Here is a 20,626-nt window from a genome sequence, read left to right as displayed (position 1 = left end):
CATGCCAACTTTGATGTTTATGCCTTACTCTCTTCTGCAGAACACAAACAAAGATTTTTAGGAGAATATTTATGCTCTGATGGTCCATTCAAGTGACTATATATGTGTGTGTATGTATGTGTGATATATATATATATATATATATATATTAGGGCTGTCAATCGATTAAAAGTTTTAATCAAATTAATTACGTGGTGTCCCGATTAATTAATTGCATATACAAATATTTGCTGAGAAAGCCCCTCATATAACAATAATTCAATATATAATGATGAAATAATTAGGCATAGTTATCTTTAAATATTAATTTTATATATATATATATATATATATATATATATATATATACACACTCACCTAAAGGATTATTAGGAACACCTGTTCAATTTCTCATTAATGCAATTATCTAATCAACCAATCACATGGCAGTTGCTTCAATGCATTTAGGGGTGTGGTCCTGGTCAAGACAATCTCCTGAACTCCAAACTGAATGTTAGAATGGGAAAGAAAGGTGATTTAAGCAATTTTGAGCGTGGCATGGTTGTTGGTGCCAGACGGGCCGGTCTGAGTATTTCACAATCTGCTCAGTTACTGGGATTTTCACGCACAACCATATCTAGGGTTTACAAAGAATGGTGTGAAAAGGGAAAAACATCCAGTATGCGGCAGTCCTGTGGGCGAAAATGCCTTGTTGATGCTAGAGGTCAGAGGAGAATGGGCCGACTGATTCAAGCTGATAGAAGAGCAACTTTGCCTGAAATAACCACTCGTTACAACCGAGGTATGCAGCAAAGCATTTATGAAGCCACAACACGCACAACCTTGAGGCGGATGGGCTACAACAGCAGAAGACCCCACCGGGTACCACTCATCTCCACTACAAATAGGAAAAAGAGGCTACAATTTGCAAGAGCTCACCAAACTTGGACAGTTGAAGACTGGAAAAATTTTGCCTGGTCTGATGAGTCTCGATTTCTGTTGAGACATTCAGATGGTAGAGTCAGAATTTGGCGTAAACAGAATGAGAACATGGATCCATCATGCCTTGTTACCACTGTGCAGGCTGGTGGTGGTGGTGTAATGGTGTGGGGGATGTTTTCTTGGCACACTTTAGGCCCCTTAGTGCCAATTGGGCATCGTTTAAATGCCATGGCCTACTTGAGCATTGTTTCTGACCATGTCCATCCCTTTATGGCCACCATCCTCTGTTGGCTACTTCCAGCAGGATAATGCACCATGTCACAAAGCTCGAATCATTTCAAATTGGTTTCTTGAACATGACAATGAGTTCACTGTACTAAAATGGCCCCCCCCAGTCACCAGATCTCAACCCAATAGAGCATCTTTGGGATGTGGTGGAACAGGAACTTCGTGCCCTGGATGTGCATCCCACAAATCTCCATCAACTGCAAGATGCTATCCTATCAATATGGGCCAACATTTCTAAAGAATGCGTTCAGCACCTTGTTGAATCAATGCCACGTAGAATTAAGGCAGTTCTGAAGGCTGAAAGGGGTCAAACACAGTATTAGTATGGTGTTCCTAATAATCCTTTAGGTGAGTGTGTATATATATATATATATATATATATATATATATATATATATATATATATAAAATAAATATTCAGATAATTAAAATGCATTACATCCTTGTGGCAGAAGAGTTCATCATTGATAAGACCATTCAAAAAGTGGCTTTAGAATACAATGTATTGTTTACTACCATATTATTGATCATAATCCAGTCATTGGCATACTGTTCACAGCAATCCATTTCACAAGTGAATTTGTCAATCAGTTTGAGATTTATTATGCAGGCTTGTTTAAGGAGCCGTCAATGTACACCTGCATCAGACATTTTTATTTTTTTAAGAAACAAGCCAGGGGTATACATAGCACACAATACAACAGATATATTTTACAATAATGCTTTAAGACATTATATTCATTACATAGTGCAATGGTTTTCAATGCTTTGGAGTTGTTGGAGGTACAAAGAGTATTTAAATAATATTTCAAGTTTATAGACATTAATTTACACTTATGTGTAAAAAAACTTGGCAAGAAAAATAAACAGATTAATCAGAAAATATTAACTTAATTATCAAAACTGTGAAAACCAAATAAAACGTCTTTTATAAAGCAAAGAAAAACTATTTAAAATAGAGGTACATACAAACAAACAACATTTTCTCACACATTCCCAAAAAAGGTGAGGGGCAGATTCATCTACAGCATTACAGAAGGATCAAAGGATCTATTTCAGGGAGCATGTTTCTTAAATATAGATTGACTGGGTAAAAACGGTGTAACAGTTTAAAGGTCACCTCCTTAACCTTGTTGGTAATTAAATATTTGTGAGGTAAAGACCATACGACCTGCGTCAGACATGCTTGTGTCGCGTCTCGGGTGTGTTGCGTCATAAAAGTAAAATATTTAGGTCACTGTGTCGTTAAATATAGTTTAATACTCAATCTTTATTCACATCTTGAGATCCCTTGGTTCGCATTTGCGCTCCAAGTGTTTTGAACGCAAGAACTTAACGCATGTTTGTGTTGCGTGTCCGCTGATATCAAGGGTTGATAATGTTTTGTTTTAATAAATTGTATGTTGCTCACACAGCAGAAATTTCACTGACTGCCCTCTGAAGTAAACAGGTGGTACTACAAGCTTGCATTTCTCAGTTACTTTTTTTAACGCATAATTCTTTGTAAAATGAATTGCACATTATTAATGTGTTAAATCGACAGCCCTAATATATGTATATATGTATATCTGTATATCTGTATATCTGTTTCTATCAGTGATAAAATGAGGAGTAGGGCCACCAAAGCAGTTGGCCTCCAGAACAATTTCAGTCCTTCTTGAAACACTGTCATAAAAGACTTGAACTCTGGGGAGTGGAATATTGCATCATTCTCCAAGAAAGTTCTTCAAGGGATAAATGAGATTGGAATCTGCTTTTTGTTCTATACCCCAGAACTTCACTTGATGGTTCAATGATACTCATAAATAGACCTCATCTTAACTTGAAAAATAATGAATACAAAACATCCAAATGTGTACCTGTCAGGATGCAGGAGAAAAGAAGATGCATGGTGAGTTTTCATATTACTCTCCTCTGTTGCTCTGGGGTCCATAAGTTGGTGGTGTTAAACCAAGTTAAGCATGTTTTTTTTTGCCCTTGGATGCAAGTAATTTCTGAATGGCAGCCCTGCAATACGTTTCCTCTTTCCTAAACAATCTCACAACCTACTGTTCATTTTGAGTGCGTCTCAGTGGTGCTGATATTATTCTGTGGTAACATTTTTAATAGCTTTACCTCTTAACCACTTTTCTTAGTTTCCTGGATTGTCATCAGAATGTTTGTGGGGATACACGCTCCTTCCATAGCACTTTCCCCTTTGTTTACCTGTTACAGCTAATGAAGATTCTGTGGGGCATTAAAGAATAAGGTGCTCTACATTCAGTTTGCATAATATCCTACAGTACAATAGCCCCCAAAAGAAGAACGTTACCAGCCATCAACTCTTTTAGAATGCAAGTGCATGCTTTTTGCCAGCTTATAATGATGCCTCTCTATTTTGCTCACATCAATGAAAAAGCATTCGGCACCATCAACAAAGTCAAGCCTTCGGCAGTTTTAAGATGCCCATCTCAGAAATTAATTACCTCCCTTGTTAATCTTAGCTAATTAAAATGGTAAGTTTATTGGTTCATGATGGCCATGGAAGGACAACACTCACCAAGTTCCCTTCAGCTATGCAAGAGTTTCATAAAAGTTAGTTTGAGTGACACCAATCAGAACTATAGACCATTTTATGGGCATAAACAAAAAAAAAAAGGGAATTACAGTGCTTCTGTACATGTCTGGTCCAGAAGCATTTCCGACAGCTTTTTTATAACTCATAACTGTCCAGGCGAAATGACAAATGCATGGTTTTTGACACTAGCTAAAATGGAACAAAAAGGATATATGCAAAAACTGAAAATAAACAATGAGGTGTCATTACCGGATCCTTTAAATAAGACTTTGAGGCAACAACTTTTCTCAAAGGACATCAAACATTTATCTGAAGTGAAATATTTGGATGTGTACTAGGGCTGGGCGATATGACGATATATATCGTGGTGACAATATAAAGTGTAAATAGCCATGTGCACAGCATGGGCTTGTCTGTAAGTGAGCAGGGCTTCATGTGAGTCTGAAAGAATTGAAGAAACATAGACAGGGTTTTTCTAACATTGAACATTTTTCTGCAGCCATCCAAATTTAATGACCCTCAACAGCACGTTTGGCGCTTTAAAAGTGCGAAATATTCTTCTCATCTGACACGTGAATGTTTCACTTGACTGTGGCACATTCTGTGTCTGGAGCTCCTAAGTGCCCGCGAATCCAGCAGGTTTTTCGATATTGGTGCTCCAGAGACAGGAGTGCTCAGAGTGGGATCACTCACACTACTCAATAATTTTTGACCCAAATGGAGAATGAACGCTCCATAGAAAGTGACGACTCCCAAATAGGTCAAGAAAATGAAGAGGTGCTTGTTATTAAAACAAGTGCGACAGCTGTGGTTCGCATGGCGATAATCTCTTGTAATACAAGCAGTCTGTTTCACCACCTCAGCACACAAAAGATTATTATGCAAGGCAAAATGTATATATATATATATATGTGTGTGTGTGTGTGTAATATATATATATATACACACACACCGATCAGCTGTGATATTAAAACAACCTGCCTAATGTTGTGCGTGTGTCCCTCGAGAAGAATAGCATTCTGAGATAGTATTCTTCTCACCACAAATGTACAGAGCGGTTATCCGAGTTACCGTAGACTTTGTCAGTTCGAACCAGTCTGGCCATTTTCTGGTGACCTCTCATCAACAAGGCGTTTCCATCCACAGAACTGCCGCTCACTGGATGTTTTTTGTTTTTGGCACCATTTGAAGTAAATTCTAGAGACTGTTGTGTGTGAAAATCCCAGGAGATCAGCAGTTACAGAAATACTCAAACCAGCTCATCTGGCACCAACAATCATCCATGCGATTGTCTAATCAGCCAAACATGTTACAGTGGTGCATCAAATCATGCAGATATAGGTCAGGATCTTCAGTTAATGTTCAAATCACCCATCAGAACGGAGACAAAATGCGATCTCGTTGATTTGGACTGTGGCATGATTGTTGGTCATTTCCATTCGTTTTTCAAATTTTGTTATGTTGCAGCCTTAAGCTAAAAAAAATGTAATATGTTTTTTAACTTTGTACGTTTATTAAAAGAAAAAACTGATATATCACGTTGACATAAGTATTCAGACCCTTTGCTATGACACTTGAAATTTATATTAATTGCCCATGATTTGGATAGGCACACACCTGTCTATATAAGGTCTCAAGGCTAAAAATGCATATCAGAGAAAAACCAAGCCATGGAACTGCCTGAAAAGCTCAGAGACAGAATTGTGTCAAGGCACAGATCTGTGGAAGGCTACATTTAAGGTTCCCAAGAGTACAGTGGCCTTCATAATTCTTAAATGGAAGAAGTTTGGACAACAAGGACTCTTACTAGAGCTGGCCATCTGACCAAACTGAGCAATCGTGGGAGAAGAGCCTTGGTGACCAGCCACTGCAACAGTCCTCCGATCTAGGCTTAATGGCAGAGTGGCCAGATGGAAGCCTCTCCTCAGTGCAAGACAAATGCCCGCTTGGAATTTGCAAAAAAGTATCTAAAACAAGATTCTCTGGCCTGATGAAATGAAGATTGAACTGTTTAGCCTCAATTACAAGCATCATGTCTGGAGGATACCAGGCACCACTCATCACCTGCACAAAACCATCCCAACAGTGAAGCGTGGTGGTAGCATCATGCTGTGGGGGTGTTTTTCAATGGCAGGGACTGGAGGACTGGTCAGAAGGAAAGCTGAATGTAGCAAAATACAGAGATATTCTTAATGAATACCTGATTCAGAGCGCTTAGGACCTCAGACTGGATGAAGTTTCACCTTACAACAGAACAATGACCCTAAGCACACAGCCAAGACAACGCAAGAGTGGCTAAGGGACAACTCTGTGAATGTCCGTGAGTGGCCCAGCCAGAGCCGGGACTTGAACCCGATTGAACATCTCTGGAGAGACCTGAAAATAGCAGACAGTCCCCATCCAACCTGACAAAGCTTGAGAGGATCTGCAGAGAAGAATTGCAGAAAATCCCCAAATCCAGGTGTGCAAAGCTTGTTGCATCATACCCAAAAAGTCTTGAGGCTGTAATCACTGCCAAATTTGCTTCAATTAAGTACTGAGTTAAGGGTCTGAATACTTATGTCCTTCAATACTGTTTAAAAATCATCTCAGGGTGATACCTCAAGAAGTTGGTTGAGAAAATTTCAAGAGTTCATGTCTACAAATTCTAGGCAAAGTGTAACTACTATGAAGATACGAAAATATAAAAGTTTTGATTTATTTTGGATTTTGTTTTGTCACAACATAATTCCCATAGATCCATGTATGATATTGCATAGCTTTGATGACTTCACTATTATTCTAAAATGTGAAGACATTTTTTTTTATAAAAAAAAGAATGCTTAGTATTTCAAAACTTTTGACCAGTAGTTTATAGGTCATGTTCGTGGATTTACTAAATTCTTACGTGCGTCATGTTTGAGGTAGTGGATTTCCTTAATTGTAATGTACATCATGTTCATAGATTTCCTCAATTCTAATATTCATTGTGTTCGTGAATTTCCTCAATTCTTATTTACATCATGTTTGTGGATTTCTGAAACTGATCAAACAGTTTCTACCTCCTTTTGTTTAATAATTTTACTTTATCCATGTAGGGTGACATCCTTTGTTTCCTTAGTTTGTTTTGTGAAGAAAGAAAATCAAGGTCCAAGATTAGCTGCAGAGGTTGCCTACATGTAGACTAATCCATTAGTGTGGATAGGTTATTGGCTTCCTTTCTGCTGCTCAAATGGAAACTCATTAACAGAGGTAATGTGTGCCTCTGGCGAAGCCCATGGGTATAGAGGCAGTGGAGGGTGTATCTCTCATGAAGCAAACACACACACTGGTATTAAGAAGACTAACAGGCTCCTGAACTGATGAGCCAATTCTTTCTTTCACTGTCAATTTTTTTTCTCTTTTTTGCTTTTTTTTTTTTTTTATACTTGTCCTTCTTAAACTCGCTTCTCTGTCTTTCACTCTATATATCTCATAGTTTCTACTGTTTTCTCGTTCTCTCTCTCTTGCTGTTTTGCTTTCTCCTGACACTCTCTGCTTGGGTACAGAGTCACATTGATCTGTGAAAAATCCTTCAGGCAATCATGAAATATTAAATTCAAGTTGTACTCTACCACTTCTCTCCTTTCTCTCTCTCTCTCTCTCTCTCTACTCTCCTTTTCCTGCATTTAGTTTATTCTCACTTTATTCTCACTCCATCTCATCAGTTGGAACAAGTCACAACCTCGCAAGAAAAAAATAAGTCACACAGTCAGATCTCTATCTGCATTTGCATCTAAATCTAAATGTAAACACCTTCCTAGAGTTCATTAACCAGAACAATCAGTCTTGAAGCACTCAGTCTTGTTTGTGTTCAATAGCTTTACACTTTTCTGTTTCTTGTTAGTTTAAACTATTTAAACAAAACAGTCATGATCCTAAATTGTTAAATACATCTTGGTTGTGGATTTTGTAAAGTTTTATTTACTTTGTAGTTGTGAATTTCATCAATTTCGTTACTTTTGGTAGGTGTTTTGTTGCATAACAAGACTCCATTGTGTTTGTTGGCAGCTTTAAGAATAAAAACTAAACAGCCATGATCCTAAATTGTTGTAAAAATTGTGGTCATGAATTTCTTTGATTTTAAGTTTTTTTTTTTTTTTTTTCATACATTGTTAAATATACTTCGTTGTAGTTGTGGATTTCCTCAGTTGTCTTATACATCGTGGTTGTGGATGCTGTCAATTCTTGTGTACTGTACTTTGTGGTTGTGGATATCGTACATTTTTATATATATTTTTTTTTCTTCGTCAATTGATATCTACATTGTGGGCGGTGGATTTTATAAGAAGCTATATATACCTCATGTTTATGGATTTCATCAATTGCTATATCTTTTTTGTCAGTTTCATAGATTACTATATATTTAGTGGTATTGGTTTTCCCCAATTGTTTTAAAAAAAATTGTGGGTTTCCACGATTGTTATCTACATTGTGGTCTTGGTTTTCGTCAATATAACATACATCATGTTTGTGCATTTCCTCTATTAATATATATTGGTCATGGATTTCCTGCGTTTAAGGTTTTTTTACTATTTTCTTTTTCTCCTGCTCTCAGATATCTCTGGTTGGTTGTGTAAATAATCTGTTTCATATTACCTCAATGACCCTCTGTTTATGTAGAAGCCAGAAGGCTATTGGCACCATCTCGGCTTACCCTCCTGATTCCCTCCAGCTGTTCTGCTACCAATACAGCTCATACTATTGCTCTTTATACATTTTGTGTATCCAGAATTGAAACACGAAAGCCATCACAGCGGTCGTGCATTTTGCCATTCGTAATGTAACTAATATAAATGAAAGATTATTTGTTAAATCCATTCCATCGCTACAAACGTGTGTATCATCTTATTTTGAATGTTGTAAGAGGCACAAAATTAATAGTAGTGCAGACATTCACCGTTTATGTCCATATTAATGGCGCATATTTGCTCTCCAAGCTAAAAGTGTTTTTAAGACCATCATGCCACTATCTTTGTTGAGCTACTTCATGTATTTGTATAGCATTGCCCTAGAGCTTAATGTGTACCTTGTAGCCATGTAAGCTGTTGACAAGTGCTCTTTTTTTATACAGCCAACACAATGTGGGAGAGCTGTTTGAATTGCAAGCAGATGTAGGCAGAATGTTCGTTCTCCCGCAAGTGCTGCCTGAAGCATCCCGGTTCTTTGTGCTGAGAGTGTAAAAGAGAGAGAGAAAAGGGATATGGTGTTTCAAAAACGTGTGCAGAATTGTTGCAATCGCTTGATGTTGGTAAATCTGCTGCATGGAAATTTACCGCACACATTCACATATACGTACGTTTTCTGGGTGTCAAATTAGACATTTTATGTTAGGATTTTGCATAATTTCTATTTTTTTTAAGAGTTGGAGAGGTCTGGAGGAGATGTTTCAACTCCTACAGATAAAGCCTGGATGATTCACAGTATGTGTCTTTTGTCACTCGTATTTATCGTCTTACTGATGGTAGTACTGTAAAGGTTTGTCCCAGAGGTTTCTGATTTGGAGTTTAGTATATGTTTGGCAATTCATTTTGGCAGTAATTATGGCAAATATGAGAACTGTTTATGTTTCTAAATGCCCGTCATGTATTTCTCTTATTGGTTAATGTCCTCAACATTTGGTTTATTGAGGAGAGGTGTGCTATTACTTTTCTAATCAACCTGACTTTTTGACATTTTTCACCTGGTGGACCATTAAACGGGCCAAAAAAATCCCATAGACCTTTATTGAAGGAGGAAACTGAGCCATATTTATAGAACAAAATATCATAGAGACAGCAAGTAACTACTTAACACCCTACCAAATATTATAATACCTTATAATAGCAACTGCATAGCGATGCCCAGGAAACCACCCTGGCATCGTAAGCAAGCATGTTCTTAAAGAAAATGAAAAAAAAAATGGCGCTTGGTCCCATCAGTGACTGAACCGGTCAATTTTAGTCTGTTACACAAGGCTGAGAATAGTAACCCAACCTGTGAAAAAATTCAGAGTTGGCATGCTTGTGCAAAATTCACCAACATGCATACATTACAATTTTACATGACTACATGGTTTTTTGTTTTTGTGCTGTCCCACATTGTATTGTCTCTTTAGTTAATTATGAGGTATGGTAATGATGGAACAACACAAAGTCTTATATGCCTCTGTTTTGCTCTGGGCCGTCGGCCTGGATTTTATCCCAGCTCTGCCCTTCAGCTCCTCAGCTTCACTGGAGGCAAAGGAACTGCAGCTTTCCTACTATATCACTAATTAGAAAATCCCCTTCCCTAAAGCATGACTTCTTAATTATGTGTAGTGTCAACTAGTTTACAGATTTAATTCATTTGTTAATATGCACACCAAAGCAGAAACCAGGATTGCCCGGAAATGATCACGGTCTTATCCTCTTACGGTCTTTTGACACTTCTGGTACCATGTCATGGCCTGTGGGGTCTAGGGTCTTTTGCCACCACTATGGATCTCCTCTGAGGATCCTTAAAGAGGTGTTGGTTGAAGCTGCCACTTCATTTCTTGCTTTCAATCCAACCATATTCCTTTATAAATATCTACTTGTGGGATCATGTAAAGATAGATAGTCCTGGATCAGAGTGAAAGGCCATCATAAGCTGGATAGTAAAGGGTTAAAGTGAAGTAGAGCAGGGTTGCATGGCCCCAGGCAGTATTTCTGCAGAAGATGGGCTGTGTTCATGCCGAGGCGAGTCGTTTCCCCAAATGCTGCAGACACACAGCACTCTCTGGCTCTCACTAATTTTTGGAGGCAAGAAGCTCACAGTCATTTGGAAGAAATAAGTAAACTGGTGTAATGTATATTTGTTTTTTCCAGAAGAATTTTTCCCACTAATTTGTTCCAACTGCATTTTATAAAATACTTAATTAAAGAGTTCTAAGCTATGAACCAAACCAACCAGCTCCAAGGTGAATCACAACGTGACATACTGTGATTTGAAGAAAAATATGTTTTTGAAGATTGGACAAGACTGTGTACTTAACGTCTTTATTAAGGGATGAACTACAATCCTATATAAGCATTAAGAATGGCTTAATCAAAGCAATAGTAAAATATAAACTATTGACAAGTTTGTTGATTTATAAATATAGAACCAATTTATTTTAAATGTATGGCAAAATATGTAGATAAATATGTATGGTACTGTATGTTCCAGAATATATATATATATATATATATTTTTCTTAATCTGAAAGGTCCTGCGATTTTGTCCGACGTGAATTATTTACACAATTGATACTTTATTGATTTCAGCTGGTATACATATGCTTGCCCACAAACAGTCATAGAGATGGTAGAAGTGCTTTTATACAGCCAGTTTAAATATTCTGTCCATCATATAAAATCTAGACTGCCGTCAAACACATCTCCTCATAATAAAAACATGCAGTCAGTGAACCGAAAATGTAGTGCATAGCAAATATCATAAATAACAATAGAATAAAGCAGGCATACTGTTTACTCGCAGACTAAAAGCAGTGTATTTTTTATACATCATAGATTTTCATATTTTATAAACCAATGTGGCTTATTTGTTGCATTATTTCATGAAATATAAACAGAATATGAAAAACTGTTACAAACGATTACTTACAGCAAATGTTCCCGATTAAAACAAGGCCAAATACTGCTTGATGTGGTGCGTAGATCCTGAAGTAATCTTTACAGAGCACATTTTGACATGTAGAGCGGCTGATGGGAAGTCAGACAGTAATAGTGTCTGCTGCATGCACCTTCTGTCAGTTTGACTTGTACAGAGAGCCAGCTTTGCTGCTTTTGTTTTTTAAAAGAGATTTTGTTCAAGTGTGACTTACTGTATATTCAGGTGCGACTTTATAGGCGCTCTATACTGTAGTTTATACTATATTGTCGTAGGTGGTCACTGCTGGCCTCTTTTGGCGTGCTTTATTTTTTGCGATTATCTACTGCATCATGGATAATGTCATTTTTCACCAGGAATTTTGCTATTAAACATATTTGTAAAATATTACTTTGAAGTACCCAATCTAGTTTCATAGAATGAACATTACTGTAACTAAATTTTTGCAAACAGACTTTTATGTGCCAAGTTCTACATTTCGTCACAGCTTCCTTAGGAAATGAACACTAGAGATGCAACAACAAATGAATTATATTCACTTTCACACAAATCAGAATTGCAACAGCTGATTATAACTAACACAAATTTTTTTGGCAATTTTACTTACTGCAATGTTATGACACTTTTAATAAAACACATCATTTGAATAACTATACATTTTAACACTTGTACAGACCTACCTATATTTGCACACTTATTTCAATGTGATTAGCTTCCACGGTAGCTCACCTCATAGACTGTTGTACTTTGACCTCTGAAGACTGCGGTTCAAGACCAGTCATGCATGCAAGCTGATGTGAGACGAGAGTGTCATAGAAGCCACATGAGATGATGTGGTTGCTTCCATTTTTCATTTTGTTTTTGGACACTATCAGTTAGGTTTAATCCTTGGTTTGCGTCTACCTCTCATTTATCTTTTAGGACGCTATTGGTAAGGTTTATGTTAAAGTTTTAGGTTAGGGAGGTATGTTTTACTCATTAAAACCTGTATCTAATATTCACCTTAAAAACATAATCTAATTATGACACCATTTCTCTCACTTTTGTCGCCCCCACCCACTAGGGTTGCAACGGTATGAGATTTTCACGGAATGATAACCGTCTCAGAAAATATCACGGTATACGGTATTACACATTTACTATTATCAGTGAAAACAGAAGGGTCATATTTATTTATTTATTTTTGAGCAAATACTTTATTATAATTGAAACCATTTATTTTATTGAAGTATGTGTAAAAAAAAACTCCCTTTTGAAAATAAATAAAAAAAATAAGAAGGCATTTAACAGAAGGCCAAAATCTGCTTTTGAGATACAATGTTCTGCATTGATTTGGTTTTTGTATCTTTTAAGCCCAGAAATAGTTGTGTACTCAATTTTCTGAAGTGTATCTGTGACTAGTGAGACTATTCTGCAATTTCCTAAAGTATTGTATTGTATACTTTTCTATCAGGCATTAAAAACTGAATAAAGGTGGAGATTATGAATGTATTTTGACCTCTATACTTCCCTGTTAATTTATTATTCAGTTTTAATAATAATAATAATTAAAATAATACATTTATAGAACTTTTTATGTTTGTCGCAAAGCGGGCGAGTTTACTTTTTTTTCTTTTTCTAAAACATTACCCGTTTACATGCTAAAAGGGTCATGATGCGGGTCTCCTCGACGGATTGACTTTCAGCACACAACTGAATAACACAACTGCATGACTATGATAATTGATTACTGAAAGAGGTAGATTAACATACAGGTGCGAATGGACTTCAACGTTTCTAAATTGCACAAATAAAAAATACATATTCATATATGTCTTGCTTTTGATCGCATGTCAATGATACCGAGATTTACTTTTATATTTAATTTAATCACTGAGAATGTTTACCTGCAAAGTAGCACCAAACATCACAAGCAGCCTCAAGAATGGACACAGAGTAGATGAATAACACTTTTCCTTGAGCAGAATATTGCACTACAGATCGCGAAAGGAGAAAGCGAGACGGTTGCCAGATTGCACAAAATAAGTATAACATTAGGTGGAATATTTCCAATTTGCACAAGTATAAATCTCAAACTGGGGGTGTTTCGTCTCTTATCTGGCATCCCTGAGAATTTTAACCGCTTGTGGAGACGCGTTAGGTCCCACTGCAAGTTAATTGAAATATCCTATGAAAAATAAAAACGCTTTTACAATAAATGAGCCGCGGGCCACATTAAACCATATGGAGGGCCTGATCCAGCTCGCGGGCCTTATGTTGCCCATGTCTGCTTTAGCTGTTTGCAAGATTATCATTAAATCTACATCGGCAGTCCTAAATAGTCTATACTTTGGGCGGCCGCCGAAATATTTTCAATGGGAATACCATGGCATTGCTCTTTCCCTGCTGTCTGCGAGACCCAGTCCAAATAAACCACTTGAGAAACACTGCTTTAACTCACACACACTCACTCATGTTAGATCCCCTCGCCTTGCTTCTCTCAGACATTATATCCGTGCGCGCCCGCACGAGTGCGTGTCGCAAGTTGACGAGTCTTACAGGCAGACAAGGAATAAAGGAGATGCGCACGCGCATATGAGATTCTCCGTCCGGTTGCATTTTTTTCTCAATACCGTATATAAGCAAATGTACATGGTATGATAACCGTCAATTTTCAAACCGTGGTATACAGTGAAACCGGTATACCACTGCAACCCTACCCCCCACTGGACATTTCACTGGGAAACTGCAGCCAAATGTGTAATAAGGCACGTAAAATTCGTTCTGCAAAAATTTTGCCATGGTCACGTAATGTTCATGAGATCAGGCTGTAAATGACACATAACGATGGCTTCAGTAGAATCAAATACTCTCGATTAAAAAATCTCTGAGCTCACTGCAAGTCTGTCTTTAAAGATATAAAAGGTATTTGTAATAATAAATTCCCCTATGGAAAAATTTATGAGATTTTCTCTTCCGGAACCAGACTGTTGTGCTCTATGGTTCATGTGTAGAGTTAAAAATTTGTGAAAGAATTTAATTCATTTCTTCAAAATAAATTCAAACTGGTCTTTTATTATTACCAAAATAGTCTGAATTAAAATGGTTTTATAATTATAATCACAAACACAAACTGGAAAGGTCATGAAAAGCCATGGAAATGTATTGGTCGAAAAGCGTGGCAACCCTGGTATTTTAGCACAACTTGCTTGTTTTGAAGATTTCAAGACCCTTATATCTGGTTGGAGACATTTTATGCCATTTTACTCAATTCATGGCTTTCAGAACCCTACAACTTTTAGCTTCCACATCTCTTTAGGGTTTGTATTCCATTCCTCTGTAAGTGTTTGCTGTTCTGTACACACTTAACACACACAAAAACAACTCAAATGTTTACAAAAATTTTAACCCTAACGACACTCAAAATTATAGTTTGTGCACCCTACACATTCCAGTCCACAGTTAATGCGTTTTAACAAAAAAAAAAATTCAGTCAGTGCCTGAGGTATGTTAATGCACATATCTGTAATATATTCATCCATATCTTCACACATTTATGCAGGCTTAACAAGCTCCATCTCTAACTCACCACTAGGATAGTGGCAAAATGCCCCGAGCGTGTTCACCCACACATGCTAACTGTGAAATGCAGTCTTCCTGTACTGCAGTGTTGAATTGTGCTCGTAGAACTGTCTCTTACTTAAAGCTAGAGTTTAGGTGGTTACACATTGGATTTTTATTTCTGTAATTTGTATTTAATCATGAATATTTTTGATTTAGTGCTCTCTGTTAGTAGTTTATTTTCACTAAGTGCAGTAGGGATGATTTTAAGTTTCCAAGTGTTTGTTGTTTTGACGTTTATGTGTCGACTCTTGCATGGTCAAACTATGAAATCCAACACTAACGTATAGTTTTTTTTTCCCCAAACACATACGGCCGTCTATTGATGCTCTGCATTGATTTCAGGTTTAGTTAAGTTTGTGCGATACATAACCTGAGGCTGAGCACAAGAGTGCCTTACTCTTTCCCTAAACTTTCTGGAATGGTCTATACCGGGTGTGATTTACGAATGAAAATTCTACCATTACCAATGTAGATGTTTGTACAAGACTGCACACTGACCTGCCCGCGTAAACATGTATAGTTTTCCAGCCCTGGGTGTGTATAAGAGTGTCGGAATCACACAGGGTGTGTAAGAGCATGCACAAGGGTGATACAGATCCCTCTAAGCTGCAGGTTGTTTCTGTAGGGTGTGGTGTACGTTTTGTGTCTGGAGAGTGTCTTACACCTTCTCACGTATACTGTACATAGTATTCAGTGAAGGCTTGAGACCCTAACCTCATTCTAGCCCAGAGATGTCACGCTATAGACCCCAGTATGGCTGATTAATATGATACCTTCCTCCTCTGCCAAATTGGATGTTTGGTCTTTTCTTACGAGGTGGACTGTGTAAATAATCTTAAGTGTACCGATTCCAATGGCTGCTCAAGAGCCCTCCATTTCAACACTCATTTTCAACTTCACTTGGTAGTAAGCATAGACTTTATTTTATCTTGTTCACCCATTCCCACTTGCTGACTCTGAAGACTCTGGCTTGCTCTGATGTTGTTGCCTAAAGCAGAGAACAGACAATCACATGGTGTGCTGATAAACACAAAAGCACAAAGCTGAGGTTTGAGTAGTGCTAGGGCGTAATCGTAAAAATGGTAACATAAAGAATAAGAGCCAGGCCTGTCTTTTTTCACATAGATTTACAATATGTAGCATAAGGACTTTTGTTCTATGGTTTAGATTTATAAATATATATATTTTATTTGTATTTTTTTACTATCCCTTTTTCTCCCAATTTGAAATACCTAATTGTCTCTACTTAGTAGGTCCCCATGGTGGCACAGTTACTCACCTCAATCCGGGTAGCAGAGGACAAGTTGCCTCCACTTCTGAGACAGTCAATCCGTGCATCTTATCATGTGGCTCATTGTGCATGACATCGTGAAGACTCACAGCATGTGGAGGCTCATGCTTCTCTCTGCGATCCACGCACATCTTACCACGCGCCCTATTGAGAGCGAGAAGTACTAATGGCGACCATGAGGAGGTTACCCCATGTGACTCTACCCTCCATAGCAACAGGGCCAATTTGGTTGCTTAGGAGACCTGGCTGGAGTCAGTCAGCACACCCTGGATACGAACTCTCAACTCCAGGGGTGGAGCAACAGGGCCAATTTGTAAATACAGAGCTACCCAGGCCCCCGGTTTAGATTTTATATTTAAAATGATATACATACATTCACACTGTAATTAAAAACAATCTTATATATGTATATAATTTCACAGCGTGTCTTCTTCCAAAAACAATGATGAGCTCAAACGGGAAAGACTGTACCTCTCTTTGGTTTTATAAGGATTACACAGTCAGAGAATATTTGTTTTCAATTTAAATTGGTTCATTTTAAAAGTAGACAATTCAAGCTTTCTATAGACATATTTCTCATGTCTGCGAGGCAAGTATACGCTGAGTTTCGGTTCATTTTCGTGACACGCTCCAGACAGAAGTTCACGGAGACCAAGGTGGCAGAAAGCACATCTTGTAGGATTTTGCTGTTATTGTGAGTGAACACTAATAAAAGTAAACCATTATAGATTTGAAAGATGTCTTATTCTTATCTGTATGACCAAAAATGATGGAGTATCTCTTTCTACTGTTATCAGGTAAAAAGTCAGGTTATCACGCCGGCACCTCCGGTGACCACATAGGATTGACTTATGTTATCAATTTAAAAAAAATTAATAAAAAAACGTGAGCAATTTAAATATAGAATTTTGAGGGCATTTCCGACCCGGCACGACGCTATTTTGAGCCAAAGCCTGATTAGCTTGCTTGTTGTTAAGCTTAATGTAGGGCTATTGCCTACAGTTGCCTAATGTTCTGCTGGCTCTATGGAGATTATTTTTATAGTAGTTTTATAGCCTCATTTTCTATGCAGGAAAAGCCCTGCTATGCCTTTGGGCATCATAAATTATGTCGCAGCTGAGTTGTAATACCAATTGATATTTTAAAAACACGTCCACGCACGAAAGCTAGAACTTGAAATTACACTTAATGCTCAAGCAAGCATAATTTTAACTGCAGCATGACTTCTTTGTGAAATGAATGTCTCCCGAACAGACATTCAAAAATCATAATTTTTCATATGAATCTACCAAAGAGGTCTATAATACCTGGAAAATCTATCTAATAATATTTGCAATTTAAATGTTGCTTGCAATAAATTTTGTTTCGTCAGGATAGTTACACTGCGCTCCATTCAAGTTGGATGTGGGATATTCCTACTTGATATCTCCGACCATAAATGCATTCCATTCCCAGATATTCGGAAGATGATGTTTAAGGAAACAAAACTGCAATGCTCCCATTAGCTTAGCAGGGGTTTGACTCTCATTAGAGATGTCTCCTAGCAACCCAACTGATAAACAATGCTGCAGCGCTAGTATTTGTGCTTACAGGTGTACGATTATCAAAAGAGATTAGGATGTTTTATACACCTATTTCTGCAGTCGTTTTTTAAACAAGCTTTAATATAATTTTTATCAATATTACTTAATACACTGAATGTTTATCATTACTTTGTAAATCTCCCTGAGTGTCAATACGTTTGTGTGACATCATGCCCCTGCATCTCGACAAAATCAGAGTTGAGAATTTATGCACGAGCTTACAAATTGTAATTCTGACTTGGAGATGTATTCCATTGCACTTTTCGTGGTAGTAAGTTGGAAATTCCGAGTTGAATGTAATGCAGCACTACTTTTCAAAACTGGAACTGACTGAATGCTCAAGCAGCCTAATTTACACTTTGATGTGCAACAAAAGGTTCTTGTGCTTCACAAAATGGGAAGTGGCTATAAGAAAATAGCCAAAGCATTGAAAATGCCCATTTCAACCATCAGGGCAATAATTAACAAGTTCCAATCAACTTGAGATCTTAAGAATCGGCCTGGAAAAGGACGTGTCTATATTTTCTCTACGCACAGTGAGGATGATGGTTCAGGTGGCCAAAGAATCTCCAAGGATCACAGCTGGAGAATTGCAGAAATTAGTTAAATGTGGTGCTGGATTTTTGAATGTTGTGGGACTGTTCTGCCAGAGTTCCTGGACATCTTGTCGGATACATGGCATCACAGACTCCATCAAATACTAACTAAAAAATCATAATCTGGCTGCCTCTGCCAGAAAGCCCTGATTAGAACGTCCAGCAGGACAATGATCAAAATCAAACATCAAAATCAACAAAAAAATGGTTCACTGACCACAAAATCAAGGTTCTGCCATGCCATCCCAGTCCCCTGACCTTAACCCCATAGTAAATTTGTGGGGTGAACTGAAGAAGACGGTCCCCCAACATGGACCTCTGAATTTGTAGGATCTGTAAAGATTCTCTATAGATGAATGGTCTCAGATCCCTTGCCAGGTGTTCTCCAACCTCATTAGGCATTATAAGAGAAGACTCAGAGCTTTTATTTTGGCAAAGGGAGGTTGCAAAAAGTATTGAATAAAAGGGTGCCAATAATTATGGCCAATGCGTTTTGGAGAAAAAATATATATTTAATAATAAGATATTTCCCGTTGCAATTGTTTTCAAATAAAGTTTCGATTTTTGTGATTTTGTTTTTTAATTAAATATCAAAAGGATAAAAAGGCAGTTTTTTTCACAGCCTTATTTGCCCATGGTGCCAATATTTTTGGCCACCAGTGTGTGTGTGTATATATGTGTGTGTGTGTGTGTGTGTGTGTGTGTATATATATATATATATATACACACACACACATACTGGGGGCCAAAAGTTTGGAATAATGTACATTTTGTTTTTATGTAAAGAAATTGGTACTTTTATTCAACAAAGTGACATTCAAATGATCACAATGTATAGTCAGGACATTAATAACGTGAAAAATTACTATTAAGATTTGAAAAAAAAAAAAAAAATACAGAACTTCCTAAACTACTTCAGAGTTCTCATCAAAAAATCCTCCACATGCAGCAATGACAGCTTTGCAGATTCTTGGCATTCTAGCTGTCAGTTTGTCCAGATACTCAGGTGACATTTCGCCCCACACTTCCTGTAGCACTTGCCATAGATGTGGCTGTCTTATTGGGCACTTCTCACGCACCTTACAGTCTCGCTTATCCCACAAATACTCAATGGGTTTAAGATCCATAACACTGTTTTCCAATTATCTGTTGTCCAATGTCTGTTTTTTTTTTTTGCCCACTCTAACCTTTTTTTTTTTCTGTTTTAAGTGTTTTTTTGTTTGTTTGTTTTTTCCATAAGTCCTGCACCCCTGAGTCTTCTCTTTACTGTTGTACATGAAACTGGTGTTGAGCAGGTAGAATTCAATGAAGCTGTCAGCTGAGGACATGTGAAGTGTCCATTTCTCAAACTAGAGACTCTGATGAACTTATCCTCTTGTTTAGTTGTACATCTGGCCTTCCACATCTCTTTCTGTCCTTGTTAGAGTCAGTTGTCCTTTGTCTTTGAAGACTGTAGTGTACACCTTTGCATGAAATCTTCAGTTTTTTGTCAATTTCAAGCATTGTATAGCCTTCAATCCTCAAAACAATGATTGCCTGACGAGTTTCTAGAGAAAGCGGTTTCTTTCTTTTTTTACCATTTTTGACCAAATATTGACCTCAAGACATTTCTCGAGTTTAAAATTAATATAAAATGAATGTAACTTAAAGCTGTTTGAAATGTTAAATTCTTTTTCATATAGTCAGGTATAAAAAGACGTTTGTAAGTTTATTTCGCATATGTGAACTGGATATTTGGCGCTATCAAAACTCGACACAACAACATTGGCTCGTCCGATGGTATGAGTTTTGGTCAACACTATCTGTTTTTACAACCATTTTTGATGACACAACCCAGTCTTGTGTGAAGTCATAATAGCAGTACGTGATGGCAAAATTGTAAGCAATGTACGATTTTTTTTAACCCAAAAGTTTAAACCTAAACCTAGCCATGGTTTTATTAGTTAATAGTTTGTAGCAAGACATATGTGCCTTCACCCCCCTAAAATGTGTTATTGGGAGTAGCAACGTGTACTAACCAAAGAAATGTTGCTGGTTTAAACACAAAGAAGTGGTCCTGGAGCTATTGCCATTTTGCTCTTACTGTGTGATCTAGGCATCCATCCTCAGGCTGCTCCATGAGGACTGTCCACTGTGTGATTATATAATGACATTAGCT

The 20,626-nt window shown here is 37.4% G+C and overlaps 1 protein-coding gene across 1 annotated transcript in view; it reads left to right on the top strand.

Moving 5' to 3' along the window:
- LOC127638521 (transcription initiation factor TFIID subunit 4-like) overlaps nt 1–20,626 on the top strand; it is a 62,093-nt gene that overhangs the window by 39,242 nt on the left and 2,225 nt on the right.

Source organism: Xyrauchen texanus, chromosome 46 (assembly GCF_025860055.1).
Source record: "Xyrauchen texanus isolate HMW12.3.18 chromosome 46, RBS_HiC_50CHRs, whole genome shotgun sequence".
Classification (NCBI taxonomy): domain Eukaryota; kingdom Metazoa; phylum Chordata; class Actinopteri; order Cypriniformes; family Catostomidae; genus Xyrauchen; species Xyrauchen texanus.
This window is presented reverse-complemented; position numbering and strand designations above follow the sequence as displayed.